This window comes from Lissotriton helveticus, chromosome 1_2 (genome assembly GCF_964261635.1).
Source record: "Lissotriton helveticus chromosome 1_2, aLisHel1.1, whole genome shotgun sequence".
Lineage (NCBI taxonomy): Eukaryota > Metazoa > Chordata > Amphibia > Caudata > Salamandridae > Lissotriton > Lissotriton helveticus.
Genome location: NC_136058.1, coordinates 314,550,136 through 314,567,953, shown reverse-complemented (window position 1 = coordinate 314,567,953; position 17,818 = coordinate 314,550,136). Strand labels below are relative to the sequence as shown.

At 47.9% G+C, this 17,818-nt stretch overlaps 2 non-coding genes across 2 annotated transcripts; both read left to right on the top strand.

The window, feature by feature from the left end:
* Positions 1–6,802: 6,802 nt before the first annotated feature.
* Positions 6,803–6,942, top strand: LOC144808091 (U4 spliceosomal RNA). Its single transcript, XR_013606627.1, has one exon. It is a non-coding gene; the product is annotated as a U4 spliceosomal RNA (small nuclear RNA).
* A 9,779-nt stretch (positions 6,943–16,721) lies between these two features.
* On the top strand, positions 16,722–16,804 carry TRNAL-CAG (transfer RNA leucine (anticodon CAG)). Its single transcript has one exon. It is a non-coding gene; the product is annotated as a tRNA-Leu (tRNA).
* The last annotated feature ends 1,014 nt before the right edge of the window (positions 16,805–17,818 follow it).

The following is a 17,818-nucleotide window of genomic DNA, read 5'->3' as shown; positions in this document are numbered from 1 at the left end:
ATGATGGTGCGTCCGTAATGAGTGGAAACCTTGGTGGAGTACAGAAACAAATTCGAGATGTGTACCCTAATGCTCATTTTGTGCACTGTTATGCCCACCAACTCAATCTTATTATGCAACAGGCGGTATCAAAGATCAGAGAGACACGAGTTTTCTTTCAGGATATCGGAGGCATAGCAGCATTCTTCACACGTTCCCCCAAAAGAACAGAAGCCCTTCATGAGATTGTGGACAAAAGCGTACCAAGGGGATCCTCAACTCGTTGGAACTTTCACATTCGTACAGTCAACTTAATCTTTGAAGACAGGGAGGGCCTTGAGAAATGTTTTTACGCCATATCATCCAGAGAAGACTTCGATCGCACAAGTCAGAATGAAGCCCATGGCTTTCTTAGAACACTACAAGACAAAGAGTTTCAGTTCTTACTGTTTTTATTCCATGACATAATGACTCATGTTGATGGATTATAGATCGGTTACAACGAAAAGACATAGATACTGTCTCTGTGAAAGCCGTTACATCTGCATTTGTACAAAAGATAATGGAAGTGAGAGATGGGGTTGACGATTTGGAGAGCAAACTGCCAGAGCATTCTATTTTTGCAAACCGCAGACAAAACATCACCTCTCTGGTACGAATTGGAAAGGAGATATGTGACATTGTAATTGTGCAGGCAAAAGAACGTTTTTCATTCACAAAACATTTGGTGACTGCCACTTTATTGCAAAGTAAAGAGTTTGCACAATATGGTGAATCCTTCCCTGAGCGTGCTCTGAATCAGGCTGCGGAAGCATATCCCATGCTCAAAAAAGAGCAGTTGAGAACTGAGTTAACTGTACTCTACGGAATGCCTGTGTACCGGAAGGCCACAAGCGCCTTGAGTTTTCTGAGGTTAATTCATAAACTGCATATGGAAAACTCACTTACAGAGATAGTGACTTTACTCAAAATTGTGATTACGACTCCAATGACAACAGTAGAAGCTGAACGAAGTTTTTCAGCCTTAAAGCGTATAAAGACATTCCTCAGAAACACCATGCTAGAGGAAAGACTAAATGCTTTGGCGATGCTGTCTGTAGAGAGCAAGCTAGTCCAAAAGATACCGGACTTCAATATGCAAGTAATTGACAAGTTTGCTACACTGAAAGACAGACGTGCGGACTTCCTTTACAAAAAGTGAATGCTGCTACTTGTTGGTTGAATACAAACAATTCTGATTGAGGTAAGAAATGCATTGTTATCTCTGTTTTTAAAAGTTTTGTAGTGTTTGTTCTATTTGGAGGCTACACAGATTTGCTCACCTTTGTTCACTGGCCAGACCTGTCTCCCGCAGGGTGAACGATTCGTTGCTTGTGTTGCCTATCAAACCTTTCCCCTTGGCAAATTGCGAAAACCTTTATACCATTTATGTTTGTGGTACTTGCGTGGACCTATGTGAAGTGTGTACAAAGCTCAGCTCAACCAGAATCACGGTAACAGCGCATTGCGCTGCCTCTTTTATATTCAGTATATTGTAAGACTGTTTTTCTTCCCCCGCCTTTCCTTGTTTTGTTTCCCTGTTTTCCCCTTGCTTGCCATTCGTTACTCTAGAGCAGTGGTTCCCAATCTGTGCGCCGCGGCGCCCTGGTGCGCCCCCAGACATAGCCAGGGGCGCCGTGACACAATACTTCAATATCCCCATTTTGTAAGCTCGTGATCTAAAATGTTTTGCTAAAGGTAGATTAAACTCCCTCTTGTGCCACTAGATGGCAGTGCGACATGTAGCACATTAATTTCTCCTGTTTGTTAGATTAATGCAGTTCACACAAACTATTAGCGATACGGAAATATAAACACTTGCAGGAAGGGAAGGCTGTTTAAATCGTATAAAAAGTAACTGAGCCATTAAGTGAGTTTATTGAAGTTACCAATCTATGAAATTGATGAGGAAATATCGAATTCTTAGTCATCTCCTCTTCATGAATGACTCGAGATCATTAGCTAAAAGAAAGCTACGTGTGCATTTGGGAGCTCTTTTACTTTGTGAATTATTCCTTCATGTAGTAACCCACACTTTTTTTTTAAATAAACTATGACCTGCAAAGAGCAGCCCAGGTCATATATATTGGATCTTCTTACTAGTCCCACTTTTTCTTCAGTATGAAGATCGCTCAGTAACAATTCCCAACTATCTGGCTCATACATAGAATTAAATAGACATGGTAAAAGGCACTCCAATAGTGATTTTAGGAGGGTGTTGCAGTGGTACCTGCCTCTTAAGCTGTACTTCAAGTGAACCAGATCCTGTTAAGTCTCTAGTTTTAGCTTGTTAGCTGTCTTGCTTGGGTTCTGATGTAATTCCTGATCAGCCTCAGTCTACCTGCTGCTGATCTGGTCGAAAAGACTATCTTCAAGCTTGCAGTCACCACAAGCACACAGATGAGTTTAAAACAACTAAAGCTATCAGTAGCTAGTAGCGCTGTTTTGGGATAGCTGTCTTGCTTCATTATGTTTTTAAATGTTGCTTGTGTGATTTGTTTTACCATCACCAACTCGTACAAAGATTGGGACTTAAGCATTGTACAGATGCCTCTGTACTTCCACTTGTCATGCTTCAGCACTCTACACCTCCATTGAAACCTGGAAGTTGGTAAAAGTGTATGATTAGTGGTGCAGCTTTTGTATATATCACCCAATGCTAGTGCCAAATTTTTAAAAACAAATTAAAAAATATATGTATTCTACTTGCAAACAGTGCTGGGGAGTATTCTTTCTGACTTAACCAAATCAATTTTTTTTATTAAACAACTGTTACACTTTTATTTTGTTACATCTATGATTATAATACCTTCATCAGCTTCATGCCAATTATTTTCAGGGAATAAAATGGAAGTACTCCAGAGGCCGGGCTTACATCCCCCATCCGCCCAAAAAGTAACATAATGGGGAGCCGCGGTCAACTGCAAATAGGTCTAGGGAGCCGCAGGTGGAAAAAGTTTGGGAACCACTGCTCTAGAGTCTAATGTTCAGTATATTGTAAGACTGTTTTTCTTCCCCCGCCTTTCCTTGTTTTGTGTCCCTGTTTTCCCCTTGCGTGCCATTCGTTACTCTAGAGTCTAATAGAGTCGGAAGACCGTAGGGGAAGACTGTGGACTTTTCTTCAAGTTCCTGACGCTCCTGCGGAACGAACCTGGCAACCATTACACTGCTGTGTAACTTCTTCTACTCTTAGAGCTGAGATTTCCATGAAAGTCTTATAGTCTGAATTCAGCACCTGAGCATAATAGGACAGAATGTATGAAGCTCTGTGGTAATACTGAATAAGCAGCTACCTATGTTATGCCATCTATTAATGTAATAACTTCACTTTCACAATTGCTTTATTAACCTTCCTGCTTTCTCAAATTTGCTTGAAAATGCACGATTTTCCTTCTTTTTTTTCAAAATTTTCTTGGGGGGGGTTATCCCCCCAAACCCCCCTTTTGGGGTTCGGGATCGCTCGCTGCGCTCGCTCGCTACGGTGCTGTATGCTAATTAGTTTGCGCCCCACCACTTTAAAATCTCACCCACCGCCCCTGCAAGGATGTCGTCGCTGTAATTTAGAGTATTGGGGATGTATTGAATGATTTGCCGAATAGCCTCTTGAAAGATCTCCGCGGCTGATGAGACACCGAAGCTTAACCTCTTATACCGGAAGAGTCCTAGATGGGTAGCGAAGGTTGTGATGGAGCGGGACTGGACGTCCAGCTCCAGCTGGTGATAGCCCTTGTTTAAGTCCAACTTTGAAAACACCTTTGCTCCGTTCAAGGCAGAGATCATGTCACATAGAAGCGGCCCTGGATGGAGCTCACGTTCTATCGCAGTGTTGGGTACTCGCATGTCAACACATAGTCTTACTTTGCTAGTGGTGCCTTTCTTTGGTACGATGACCACTGGCGACACCCACGGGGTTGGGCCATCCGTACGTTCAATGATGTCAGCCGACAGAAGGTCATGGATTTCATCCTCGACGGCTTTTTGAAGGTGGAATGGTACACGTCGAGGGTGCTGAGCGACGGGCCTGATCTGGTCGTTGATGTGCAGATGTATCTGGCGTCCCTTCAACTTCCCTAGGCCCAGGAAAAGGCGGGGAAAACGGTTGACGATGTCCTGGTCATCACGGACTTTGAAGAGGATTTCAACGAGACGGAGACGTTCTGCAGTCGGTAGGCTGAGCAGGCAGTCAGCTTCGGGGCCCTTGATGACATGTATGACGGCCTCTATGGTGACGTTGTCGTGTTCGAGTGTTGTCGGGAATTTACCCAAGCATTGAAGCGGCTTCTTGGACATCCAAGTGAAAACACGGACGGGTGCATACGTAAGCGGAGGCTTGGGCCGCATCCTCTCATATTCTGTGACGGGGATGTAGTTCAGCGAGGCTCCGCTGTCCATCACAAATCTAGTGTCATGATTCCCTACTTTTATGTGCAAGCGAGGATACTTCTTGAGTTGGTCCGGGTCTGCGATCATGTTCGCATAGTGAATTGTTCGTTCAGAGTCTCTAGATGATGATCTGGAGTCCCGGGACGGGGATCGGCACTCCCATCGAGATCTGCGCGACTCTCTGCTGGAGTGTGACGAGCTGGAGGATCCTGTGGTCTTTCCATGGACGGCTCTTATGTGGTGTTTTCTGGTGTCAGAACGAGATGATCTCACGGTTCCACTTCGCCTCTCCTTGTGGTAGTCTCCGCACATCGCTTCGAAGTGGTTTGTCCGACCACATTTTCTACATCTCTGGCCCATGGCTGGGCAGGCGTCCGCATGAGGATAATCATATCCACACCTGTAGCATCTTTTCGCTTTCTCTGGTCTTCTTTCCCTCCAACCAGGTTCTCGCCTTCTGTGCTCTGAGTATCTTGAACGAGACGACGGTCGTGTTCTCCATTGCTTGTCTCTCGAGCTTCTTCGACTGCTGCCGTGGTCTTGGACGCCATGTGCCTGCTCATGACTCACCTTGCGCCCAGATTCAATGGTGGTAGCGTGCTCTTCGGCCTGATCATAGACACGAGTCATTTCTTCAATGTCATCTAACTCGTGAGGCTTTCTTAGTAACCGCCTCCTGAGCGATTCTGAGTGGCACCCATCTATGACCTGTGATTTGATGGCGGCGTCTGTTGAAAAGGCGTCGAACTCACAGTGTCTCGACAGTCGCCGCAGGCGGGTGATGAATGCGCTCATTGTCTCGTCTTTTCCTTGACGTGCTTGATGAAACGCATGACGCTCATAGTCCACGTTTCTTTTATGGAGGAACTTCTTGTTCAGCGCTTCACGTACTTTGTCATGTGTTCCAGTATCTGCAGGTGGGAGGTCTTTGATTATTTTGCTTATTTCTCGCCCTGCCAGATTGCGGAGCGCGATTAATTTTTCCTTATCAACAGTCACTTTGGACCCCTCGATGTAATCTTCGAAATCTTCGAGCCACTCCTGCCACTTGGGGCCCATGCTTCCCCCTGTCGTTAGTGTGACTGGCTCCGAAGCCCTCAAATGCGACCCTCCTGCGATGATAGGCTTAACTTCGTCTCGCTGCGGCGATGTCGCCATCTTGGTGCCGCAGGACCCTGCCTATTTGGCCTCCGGTTAGCTTGGCACTGCTTGTTCTCAGGTGTCTGCGCAGTTTGGTTCTGGTCGTCCCTTTTCACTGTTCGTTTGGCTTGACTTGTGCTTGTTTGCTTTCGTCTCACGCTTCTTGCGCTTTTCTGCTGCTTGTTACTGCTTGTTACTCTGCTGCTTGTTACTCTGCCTGACCTTAAGATGGCCGCCCCACAATGACTATGGAGTCTGTCCACGCAACTGCCTGACTCCAAGATGGCCGCCGTCACTGACTGCACACGAGGTTTTCTTCTCGGCCCATTCAGCTTCAGTCAGCTCACTGGGGACTCACCGGCCGTCGACTTCGGGAGGGGATCAGCACTCCTCTTCATTTCCACACTCAGGGCCTCGGCTGCTGGGCACAGGTGAGGTCGGGTGGGCTCCCGCCTCGCTTCTCGCGGTTTCGCGCGCTCGCTCGGCGCTACTGGGCCAATTCTCACGCGTCCGGCGTGAGGCGCGGTTTTGGCGCAAATGGATTTCATTCTCACAAGCGTGTCAGCGCTCGCTTCTTCGGTCCCTCTCGGTTCCCACACAGTTGCCAGACTGGGGGTAGGGTCACCTGCTGCTGGCCTCTTGCTTCAGGCGGCAGCTCCAGTTTCGGCACCAGCGTTCCTCTTCATAGGCGCTGCTCGGGACAGGGCACCTCTGCAGGGTTCCGTTAACAGTGGGGAATGTCGCATCCCACCCTCGTCGCCAGTTGTAGTGTCGAGGGCTAATAATGACAGACACTATGGTGGTTATTCACGAGCTTTATTAGTTGCCTCTTATCACGTCCCTGTCCCTACACTATCTGCCCTCATCCTGTCCCTGCTCCTCCTCTTCCTTTCTGCCCCACTAGCTCCACCCACCCAACTACTAGACTGTCACCCATATAACACCTGTGACGCTGCCTCCATTCCTCCAATGCACCGGAAGCACCAAGCCCCGCCCCCAACATGAAACACTGGAACCAGAGCAGGGCTCGGTCTCACGAGCTACTTAACATGTAATTTCCCAGAACCCTCTGCGCGTCTCAGGGAAACGTTTGGCGCCGGAGAGCTGATAGAAATTGCAGAGATAACGCTATCACATTCATTACTTTGCTGTTGTAGGTTAACAGTGCTGTACTAATGCCTTAAACTTATACAAACTTTAGTAACTCTTTGTAACATCAGTTTCTTCGGCGAGGGCACTTGTAATTCACAGTGTATTCCTCAGCTTTGCGCAGTGGCAGTATCGTAGCCAATCAGGTCTAACCGAGGCGCGATTATTGCTTATTGAAAACTTTACCCAATACCCCGCTGTGGCGACTTGAAATATAGTCGACATTGCAATTTTTGACAGTCTCTAAGGAGACTGAATCATTTGGTGAAAAAAAGAAAAAAATTATATGTAAGTGCATGCTTCCATTTCAGATGAAACGGAGGCTACATATGTCTAATGTATAATAATTTGCTGTTTCGATCTTCTCTGGCAGGTTTCTACTCTCTGACAGCGATTTCGGATTTTTTTTTTTAAAGGAGCAGGTTTCATATTTCTTGGTCCTTATTTGTTTTTGTACAGGAAGGGGCCCCTTCCTGCACAAAAACAATCACAAGAGGCTTTTTCCTCTTTCAATGCATGCTGTTGAATGCAGCACGCATTGAAAGAGGAAAAATCGAGGAGAAATAAAAACATTTCTCCTGGTTGCGCCTCACTACGCCACCTCTAGGGTGGCATACAATTCACACGCATCTCCAGATTTACGATTTCTGGTAAATCTGGAGATGTGCTTGTTCCTTGGGTGTTGCGTGGGAACACCCACAGCAACACCCATGGAACGCCCCTTCCACGCACAGTGCCGTGTATGAAGGGGTGATATTTACAAGGAGAGGAAAAGTCACACAGGGTGGCTTTTCCTCTCCTTGTAAATATGGAGGAGCCCCCTGCGCCACCAGAATGTCACGAAAAGTGAAATAGAGGTGGCGCAGGGGGCCTGTAAATCTGCCCCTGAGTGAGCAAGTGAAACACGTGACCCCAACTCTTGAAGGAAAGTCTGGCGAGCGAGAGAGGGATTGTTTCTCCCAATAACCGTCCTAATGTGCTGTGTGCCGTCTATTCCCAGTCTAGGGAGTAAGCAAACAATGCACAGCACGGCATAGGCACGTGTTTGCCACCTATGCTTGTGAATCCCATGGAAACACTGCACTTCCTCTCATGCTGTAACACCAACTTCACGGAGAGCTGATGACAAACATGCTGCACTTAATTATATTTTTATACAATAAAAAGTCAGCTGCAGCCGTCCAGAAGGAGGCGCTATTCGATGACAGTACTTCACGACAGAACAAGTGCATTACTGGTTTTAGTTTACCTGTAAATAAAGCACCTGCTATGGTGACATTTAAGGGCAGATTTACAAGAACTGGTGCATCCCTGCATATTAGCATATTGGATCGAAACGCCGTCGACCCAACAGCCTGACTAATAGGCGCACTTCTCTTTAGTGGCTTTAGACCTGAACCAAAATTAATTGTGCCCACTGTGATATCACAATGTCACATGCGCCGTTCTAGCCACCCACTGTAAATAGTCTGCACTTCATGCACAGTGCGCCGACTACGCTGTTTTTCTCTCACTTGCGTCGCCACCTGCACTATTTATTCACGTTTTTTGCACCAAGTTCCATGTGGTTGTCAATACATTCTATGCAGTGCTGTTCCTAACTGTGTATATCCGACCTTGAAATTAATGTTACCACATAAAGCTGAATAATTACCTTTTGATAAAAAATTAGTTATCTCCTTCTTGCCCACCCAAGTAATGCTATGTGCATGCTATGAATAATTGTCTATTCACTTTTACCTTTCAGGACATTGTCTTCTAATTGCACAATGCACACAGCAGGTCATCTTCGAAAAATTGAAGAGGGACAGCTGCATCCGGACAGAGTCCCTACAAAAAATAAAGTTTAAGGGGCAGATTTACAAGGAACTGACGCATTTGCAAAGATGCATCAGTTTCCTTGCGTCACCTCCAAATGTCCTTGCGCCACCATGGATGCCATGGCGCAAGGAATGACAGATGCGTCAGAAATTCTGACGCGTCTGTTAGAGGAAAAGTAATGCATTGTTGGAGTTTGTCACAAAAGTGACGCAACTCCAGCAATGCGCCAGAAAACATAGGTAGGTCCCATGTAAAATGCCCTGCGTCAATCCTTACGCCTGGTCTGAGCAGGCATAGGGATTTTGATGCAGCGAAGGCGTAGAGTGACGCAGTGAAATCTTGTAAATTTCACTGCGCGTTTCTACGTGGCTTTTTTGCATGGGAACGCCTACCTTGCATACATTATACCTAGCGCAGGTATAATGTGACGCAGGGCTGTACAACGTGACGCATCTCCCTAGATGCGTCACGTTGTGAATGGGCTGCAACTTTTACGCCACCACTGCGCACAAAAGTGACGCAACGGCGGCATGAAAGTGATGCAAGTGGCGTGTAAATCTGCCCCAAAGTGCATGGAGTCTGAGGAAAGTAATGAAGGCTTAAAAGAGAGGGAATCCGATTGACATAGTTGGTTTGGCAACATTTATTTATTTATTTAATGCAGTTTTATATAACGCAAACTTTACCCAAAGGTGTCAGTACACTTTACAAAAAAACATGAATGTTACATTAGGTACACAAGATAAACTAAGCACGCTAACAAGTTGCATATATGCAGTTACAAAGGTACACAAGAAAGACCGAGCACACTAACAAGTTACATATTTGCAGTTCCAAATCTAACTATTTTCATATTTATATTGTAAAAAAATAAAAGGTGTCAGGGTTAGGTTAAAAGCAGGAGTAAAATACATATTTACAAAGTTGACCTCATGTGAGTGCTAGATGACCGTAAGGGTCAAGAAATGGGTGGAACTATTCCAGAAAGTGCCTTTGGAGGAGGAGAGTTTGAAGATCAGTTTTGAAGGTCCGGAAAGAGGTTGTGGTTCGGAGGAAAGGGGGAAGTGAGTTCCAGATTCTGGTCGCATTACCAGAGAAATATTTATCCATAAATCTTTCCTTTTTGAAGGTAGGAGGTTCGAGAAGTACGTTTTCCGCATTGCGTGAAGGTCTGGAGACTCCAAGGATTTTGAGTATATTAGCCAGACAGCGTGGGGTGGAGGTGTGCAAGACTTTGTGGGGAAATAATTTGTGTTATTATTAAACACCCGGGTGGGTGGCAGTGGCTAGTACTACTTACTGGTCTTGAGTTTTGCAGCACTGCAGCCAGTGTGACAGGTGTCAGTGACTCTGCAAGGCAGCAGGCTCAGCCCGGGAGCTACCCACCACCCGCAATCATTTGGGTTTGCCGCTCACTTTTAGTCCAGGCTGCCGGGTGTCCTTGTTGCGTTCCGTCTGTCCGACAGCCGCTGCAACTGGTCGCAGTTATGGACAGTCAAGACTCCGTGACGACCTCTCCCTGGCCCTGGGCTCAGCAATAAAAAAAATTGCCGGCTGTAATAAGATGATAATATTACAGCAGTTCGGGCGGCCCGGTGTGAGCAGCAGACAGCACTGCAAGCTGAGAGCCAAGATTGCGGCAGGTGCTGCAGCCTGCAAACCAGTAGCCTGCCGCCTTTCTCACGAACTCCTCGCTCTAGCAGCCATTGGACACTACCTCGTGACTTCAGGCTCGGCTGTGTGACTCTCAGAGCTGCGCGGCGCTGCAGGAAATAATAGATACATTGTAGTGAGCCCGCCAGACCCAACGCTTAGCTGTGCGGCGAGCGTCCCAAGCCTGCGGGAGCAGCGCGCACAGGCCATGGGCGGCACACTGCCAGCTAGCACCCATTCAATTTGCAGCACTTGAGTGAAAGCTGAGACAAATGCATATGTGTGACAATGCATTTCAGTGCCGTGATGCGGAGCACCACACTGAAATGCGTTAGTCTAACACATGATGCGTGGAACTTGGTGGGACTGGGCAGGCCACCACCCCGTGAAGCATGCATTGCTGCGTGTCATGGCGATCTGCAAAGACAGGGCACTACGATTTTTCACAACCCCTTGTGGTAAAGGACACGCACTGCAACTCTAGCAGCAGGGAACTACTCAGCCTTTCTGTTCACACTCAACTCGATGCTGCGGAGACCAGCACACAACTTGCAGAGTCCTGCAGTGTCCCATCACAAGCTGCCCCTGGCTTGTGACTCGCCACCCATGCACTGTAACACTCCTGCAGTGACCACAAGCTATGCGTTGTATTGTGTACCTGTACAGTATTAGGACAAACCAGTGTCGCTAACAGGCCATGTCCCAAAACCAACTTCGAAAAAACCCCGACAGCTGTTACAGCCACAGGCAAAGGCCCACAAGCAGCCACCCACTTGCAACGGGTGGACCAGTCCACCTGGGGGGCCCAGCAAGCTCCCTTCATTCAGAGAACTGATTGACCTTGCAACAGCACCTGATAACTGGAAAACACAGCTCGGCAGGCCCACAGACTGTCTTCACGCAACTCATGAAACGGGGCCCGTAATCAAACACTGCTTCTCTACGCTGGGAAGAAAGTCTTAAAACTCTTTGAGAACCTCCCAAATACTGGAGATGAAGTTGAGTATCATGCTGTGCTTAGTGCGCACTTTGACCCCTTAATAATTTTGAGAATTTTACGCTTCAGCAGACGCCACAAAAAGATGACAAATCTGTAGATGGTTTCTATGCGCAGCTCTGCAAAACGGTAATACACGTGTACAGATGACGACCCTCATAAAGAAGTGCAAACCCAAATCATACAGGGTTGCAAATTGGGGGAATATTATCAAGGATGGCATTAAAATTATCGCCGCTTTAGTGGCAGGAAATATATGCCCTTGAGAATTCCAATAGAAGCCCAGGTTCACACCAGAACATGGGCTTCTTTGGGAATTCACAAGGGCGTATTATCAAGGCCATTATCGCCGATTTAGCGGCAGTTTTCTGCCGCTAAAGCGGCGATAATTTTAACGCCGTTTCTTGATAATTTGACCCTCGGGGGCATATTACCAAGGGTGGTGATAGGCAATTATCCCTGGTTTAGCGGCCGTTTTTCGGCCGCTAAGCGGCCATAATTCTATCGCTCTATTAGCAAGCTGTCGCTAACTGATGTTAGCGACAGCTTTTAGGCGATAGCGAGCAGTTTAGGGCCCGCTTTGCATGTTAGCGATATTTATCGCTAATGACATGCAAAGTGGGCGTACCCAACCTGTTAGCGACTAAAAGCAGTCGCTAAAGTCGCTATCGCCTATTAGCAAGGCAGGCATAGCGATGGAAATATTCCCGCTATCGCCAAAAACCAACACCTGCTCAGACCAGTTCTTAGAAAAACCTTTGGTTTTTCTTTGTTCGCCATAAGTTGGCAGGGTATGCTCAGACGTGGGTCCCTTGCTCACTTTGCCACTGGATTCAAGCAAGCCGGGCTGAAGACGGTTGAAATGCCAGAAACCGGTCCTCGGTAGCTTGTTTCCAGTCCAGGGAAGGCATGGCTTGGCAGTTCGGGCTGGACTGTTCCCATGAGGCACAGGGTCAGACTGATTTGCATATGGCCATGTCTGAACTGGGGCTGGCAGAGTGGGCTAAAGAACGGTGATGTATTAAACCCAGATCAGTTGACTGGGGGTGAGTGCTTGTATTGTCAACGCTCCGTCCATCATTTCCTTTGGTTTTTCTTTGCAGACCAGTTCTTAGCCATGTTATCCAAAGGGAGGTGGATAACATGGCTAAGAGCATTTTGTCGCTAATGCGTGAATATTGCTGTATTCTCAGCGATATTCACGCATTTCGCCGCTATCGCTGGATATTTAAGCACAATGGAGAAAAACGTTGCTAATTGCATGTTTTCTCCGCTAACATATCCAGCTATAGGCAGCGATAAAAAAATCGTCCCTAAGCCTATTTAGCGATAATTATCGCTACTTGTTGGTAATATGCCCCTCAGTGTGCTATGACAGCTAATCCTAAAGGAGCTCAGAATGAAGTTAGAAGGACTAACTGTCACACAGCAGAGCAGAAAGAATGGAAGAAGCTTTAGCAAAAGTGAGTGTGGTGCAATCACCCCAACAAGAAGTCCGGATGACAACCAAAACAATTGACCAAGTATGAAAAGCACGTACGATGGGCGCACCACCTAAACTCGCTGCCCAAGTCACACCCTGTGATTACTGTGGGCCAGACCCGCACCCGTCAGCAAAATGCCCAGCAAAAATAATGCACCAAGTGTTGGAAGTACAACCACTTTGCACAAGTATGCTGCACCAGCGCCAAAGGCCAGTAGAGGTGGTGCCCGAACAAAGAATCATGCCCCTGTTTGGGCAATAGATTCAGAAGCGCCCAGCCAACCTCAACACCCGCCAACAGAACCAGACCAACAGGATGATAGTGAGTAAAGTGATAGAGAAGTCCCTATTTTCCAACACAACAAACAAGACATCACCCAAAAGACCACAGCCGGCATGCAAATAAATGGGCACTACATTTGAGCATTCATTGACACAAGTGCCTCAGTCCATGTAATGCCATGGGACCGATATCCACGTCTGATAGAGAAGTCACCACTGGCAAAGACTAAAATCTTTGTGTATGGGAGTGACACACCTGTCCCGTGGCTGGAACCTTCTTGCGGCTTTGTCTGCCACAAGGATAGGAGTACAAATGCCAAGTTTTATGTCACCGTGAAATCCCATGACACACTGATCAGTTGTCAAATAGCTGAAGAGCTGGAGTTGGTAGCATTCACCACACAAGTATTCCACCACCAACTGGAACTCTTTCTGCACAGATTCAAACACATGTTCACACAGCAAGGATGTTTGAAATTCGTTCTAGTCAAACTTCACATTGATGAGGCCATCAAGCGTGTGGCCCTAAGGCACCACAGTATCCCTTTTGATCTGCATCTACGAATCGAGAAAGAACTCACATGGCTTGAGAAACTAGGATTAATAGAGAAATTACCAGGCCGGACCCCATGGTTCTCCACAATGGTCATCGTTTCAAAGCCCAGACAGCTGGGAGTCGTAAAGGTGTGTATAGACATGAGACTCCAAAACCAAGCTATCAATCGTGAGTGCCATATCAAAAGTATAGCACAATCACCAACATCTCAGGAGCTAAGTAGTTCTACAAAGTCGACCTCAACTTCGGTTATCATGAACTGCTCTTGGATCTGATGAGCAGACACATTACAGCTTATTCCAAGTACCCTGAACTTTGGCAGTACAAGTGGCTTAATTTCGGGAACTCATCCGCTGCAGAAGTATTTCAAAAGGCAATTTGAGAGACCTTGACTGGACTGCAAAGAGTCATCAACATCTATGATGATATAACCATATACTATAAACAAAGGAAGGACAGCGGTCTAACATTGAACAAAGCCAAATACTCGTTCTTCTTCTATGTCTTCTAGGAATTTGTGTAGACCTAAAAATGACATCCAAAATGCCCCAAAAAAAGGAGCATGGCAAATTATTTTGGCTGGTTTATTACCAACCTGGCCACTCTCTCAAGCCTGTTAAGAGTGCTAACAAAGGCTAATGGTAATGGGGAGAGCAGTAGCGGCTGCTACTGATCGAGAGTAATGGGCGGTGTGGGGGGAATCAGCCCTGACACAGTGCAATGGAAACTTCAGAATCTGTTCAGTGACGATAGGTGGTGGGGACCGGGACTCCAGTGGTTTGGCATAGGTCGCCTTGCCGGACTGTGGGCAAATCACTTAATCTCCCCGTGCTTACAAACATTGAATGTGCCCTCATGTAACACAACTGGTGCTATGTAAAGCACTCAGATACCCGATTCGAGTCAAGTTTCCGCTATATAAAACTCCGTAAAAAAACAAAACGTGATCATCCAGGCTGGGGAACCATGCTGCGCAGTCTGTTTTTGGTCTTAACTATCCCTTGGAGGGATCTGCGGGCAAGGTTCACCATCCCTTGTGGTATGCTGGCTGGTATGACGAGTTGGGCCCTCAGCAGACACCCGTCCTTTGTGACTGTGAGCTCATCCCATACATAATGCCGAGACATCAGAGTCCCTCTGGGCTCTACCGGCTTCTGCCTAAGGTGGTGATGACGGCATCCTATTTTCCTGTCTAGGTCTCTGTTATGGCCTGTCATTCGTTTCCACGTGGTTGGTCATTTTCTTCTTGGGCCCTTTTGGCTGAGGCGTCGAGCAGCAGACCTTGGCATAGTGGCTCATCCTCCCACAGGTGAAACATTTTCTCCCATTCGCCTGGCATTTCCCTGCATGTGGGGTGGCACAGCCACACCACCGGCATGGCCGGTCCGCTTCAGGCATCTTTGGGGATCATTTTCTCCTCAGGGTGACTTGGCTCTAGCAAGTAGGTTGACTTGTGCTGTCTTGATGGCACACTGAAGTGTAGCCCCATGTGGGCCGCCAATGACTTGGACAGCTCCCTCGACGGCCCAACGTGAGGATGCCCGCCATGTTCATGTGGGGGTCCTGGAGAGTCTGGAGAGTCTGATGTTGTAGCTTGGCAGAAGAGCAGCCCCAAATGAACTGGGCCCAGATTTCATCCTGCTCGTCAGGCAGGGTGCACGTGCTAGCCAGCTCCCGAAGATGGGCAAAAAAACTTCCTGCATGGACTCTTCTGGCGATTGGTGAAGTAGGAAGTACTTGTAATTCGGGTTCCCTAGAGGTTCAAAATGGAGCATAACTGCAGCTTTGAGCGTGACATATGTGTGGGGCGTCCCTGCTTCGCCAGCAGTTTTGGACAGTTTGTGAACGGTGGCCCCACCTATGTGAAGGAGCATATGCTGGCATCTGTTTTCTTCCAGGCCCACTGCTGCAAAATACTTTTCAAGGTGATTGATCCAGGGTGCCCAGTTTGTAGCTTGTGGTGATGGGGCACCAGACACGAAGAAAGGCTCGATGGCAGGTTCGGAGACCGTAGGTGCAGCTACCCAGCAGGGTAGGGCGACAGGATGGTGAGAGAACAACTTGTTAGGGGGAAGCCCTTGCCTGGACAGGTGATGGGGCCAACCGTGTAGCTGTGTTGTCCATCCTAATTGAGGCCCAGGAGGTCAGAGCGGAGGTGTGCTGTCTAGATGGGCCATCAGTAGGCGTGGCTGTGACACAGTCTGGGCCAGGACTGCGTGGGCCTATAGTACCTGCTGCCAGAAATTACGAGATGTGTCCACAGGGCTCGAAGGTCAGACACATTCAGTACCGCGTGCCCTAGATATAGGCCATGCCTCCAACATTATCCAGCTCACCAAGTGGTGGAGGAGAAAAAAGTGATTGTTGGAGGGCCCAGGCAGAAGCACTGCGTGGAGTTCCTGGGTGTTGAGTACAAAAATTGTGCCCAACGAGCACATGGAGCAGGGGAGGTGAGCGATGGTCCTGGCCCAGTGGCGTAACGATAATTGAGGGGGCCCCCCTGCCAGGTACGTGGAGGGGCCCCCTCCGGACTCTATTAGGAGCTCTCAGGCCGAAGTGCAGTGCTGAGGTGGCCTCCTTGAGCTTGAGGGCCCCCCCGCACTGCGGGGGATGCGAGGGCCTGTGTTACGCCCCTGTCCTGGCCGTAGAATTGACCAGTAGGCTGCCGTCGAGCTGATCCGTCTGAGAGAGTGGGACGGGGCAGCGACACACTCTGCCCCTTTCGCAAGGCTCTGGTTGGTGAGAGTGGGCGCAGAGCTGAGTTGGGCATGGCCTAGCATTGCAGGCCAGTGATGTGAGGGCGGTAGAGACTGTCCCCTTCACCAGGTGTACCGTTCCCAGGCTGGCCTTGTAACTCAGGCGCACATTTGCGCTGTGAACAGTGCAGGTCGCGCAGCTTAAGAACACAGCAGGGTCACTTATGGTCATCTTGACCGGACCTGCAGCTCCGCAGCCCTGCCCCTTTATTTATACTGTGGGATATGGTGACCGCAGAAAAGTCCAACGCATCTCCTCCGGTCAGGGGCGCTCGCTGCAACGCCCCTCGACCAATCATGTTACACACATCATATTTTGACTCTTACACATTTTGGTAGCCCAATTTATCAAGATCTACATGTACTTTTGTTTCAAAACAAAATAACGAAGTCCATCATGCATACTGCCATTGATGAAACAAAACTTACCACAGTGATGATATCACTAGATTTCAAGAATGTACAAACCCCCAAATAGAAGTAGTCAGGATGGCCGAGCGGTCTAAGGCGCTGCGTTCAGGTCGCAGTCTCCTCTGGAGGCGTGGGTTCGAATCCCACTTCTGACATATCTTTTGTTGCTTAATCGTTCTGTTTTTTTATACTTAACTCGAGCCTTCTGTTGCATTACCGTGGAACACGTGGTTTCCTAGCTTGCAAGCGGGCTTTCTTTTTATCAAACATGCATCACACAACGTAACTCAACCGCTGTATTTTTGTCACTGTCCCTACAATGCAGGCTGTTTCTAAAAATTGGGTAATTTCACTAACTCCAACAAAACCCCCAAAAATTATCAGCGTGTTTTTTTTTTCTTTTCAGGGTCTTCAGCTGAATGAAACACGTGGGGATTCGGATAATTCTCGTAATGTTTTTTTTTTTAATCTTTCATTCCATGGTCTGCCGCAAGGTGGCGCTGCAGCCTTTTAAACATCACCCTATTAACCCCTGCTGGCTGCACTTGCAGGAGGCGTCAGTGAAATGTGAGTTTTGTGTTGGGATGTCGGGAGCGGTCGGTGCAGCTGTCACAAGAATGCCCGGTGCTTCTGCACCAGTACAAAAGGCCTCTTGTGCCTGGACGGGCAGACAGCTGCCCCCAGCGCCGATCTACAGGCAGCAGCACATTCTCTAACCTGGAAAAGTGAAGCAGTCTGCAAATCTTAGCGCGGCCACAAACACGCCAGCCCTGTGATCCCCGTCTCAGGCTACGGGTTTTATTGATTTCTGGTGCCTACCGACTTTCCAACAAAGTGCTACAGCTTGTTTTTTAAATGCCTGTTGTCAGGGTCGGATTGAGATCATCATTTGGCACGGGCACTCCCCCAAAAAGTAGCCCCCCCCCATTAAGGGTGACCAGATCTTGAGAACAAAAAAACAGGACATTACGGAAAAATAGAAGGACTTAGGAGCAGATTTACGACCTCTGCTAATCAGCAGAGATGCGCCAGAAGAGTTGCAACGCATCTGCCCATCCGTGCGCCATCACTGATGCGCCACATTTACAATGCGGTGCACTGGCGCTCGAATGGGCAGATGTGTGATGCATCCCCGGCGGAAATGCGGCGCATTGGTGGAGTTGCGTCGC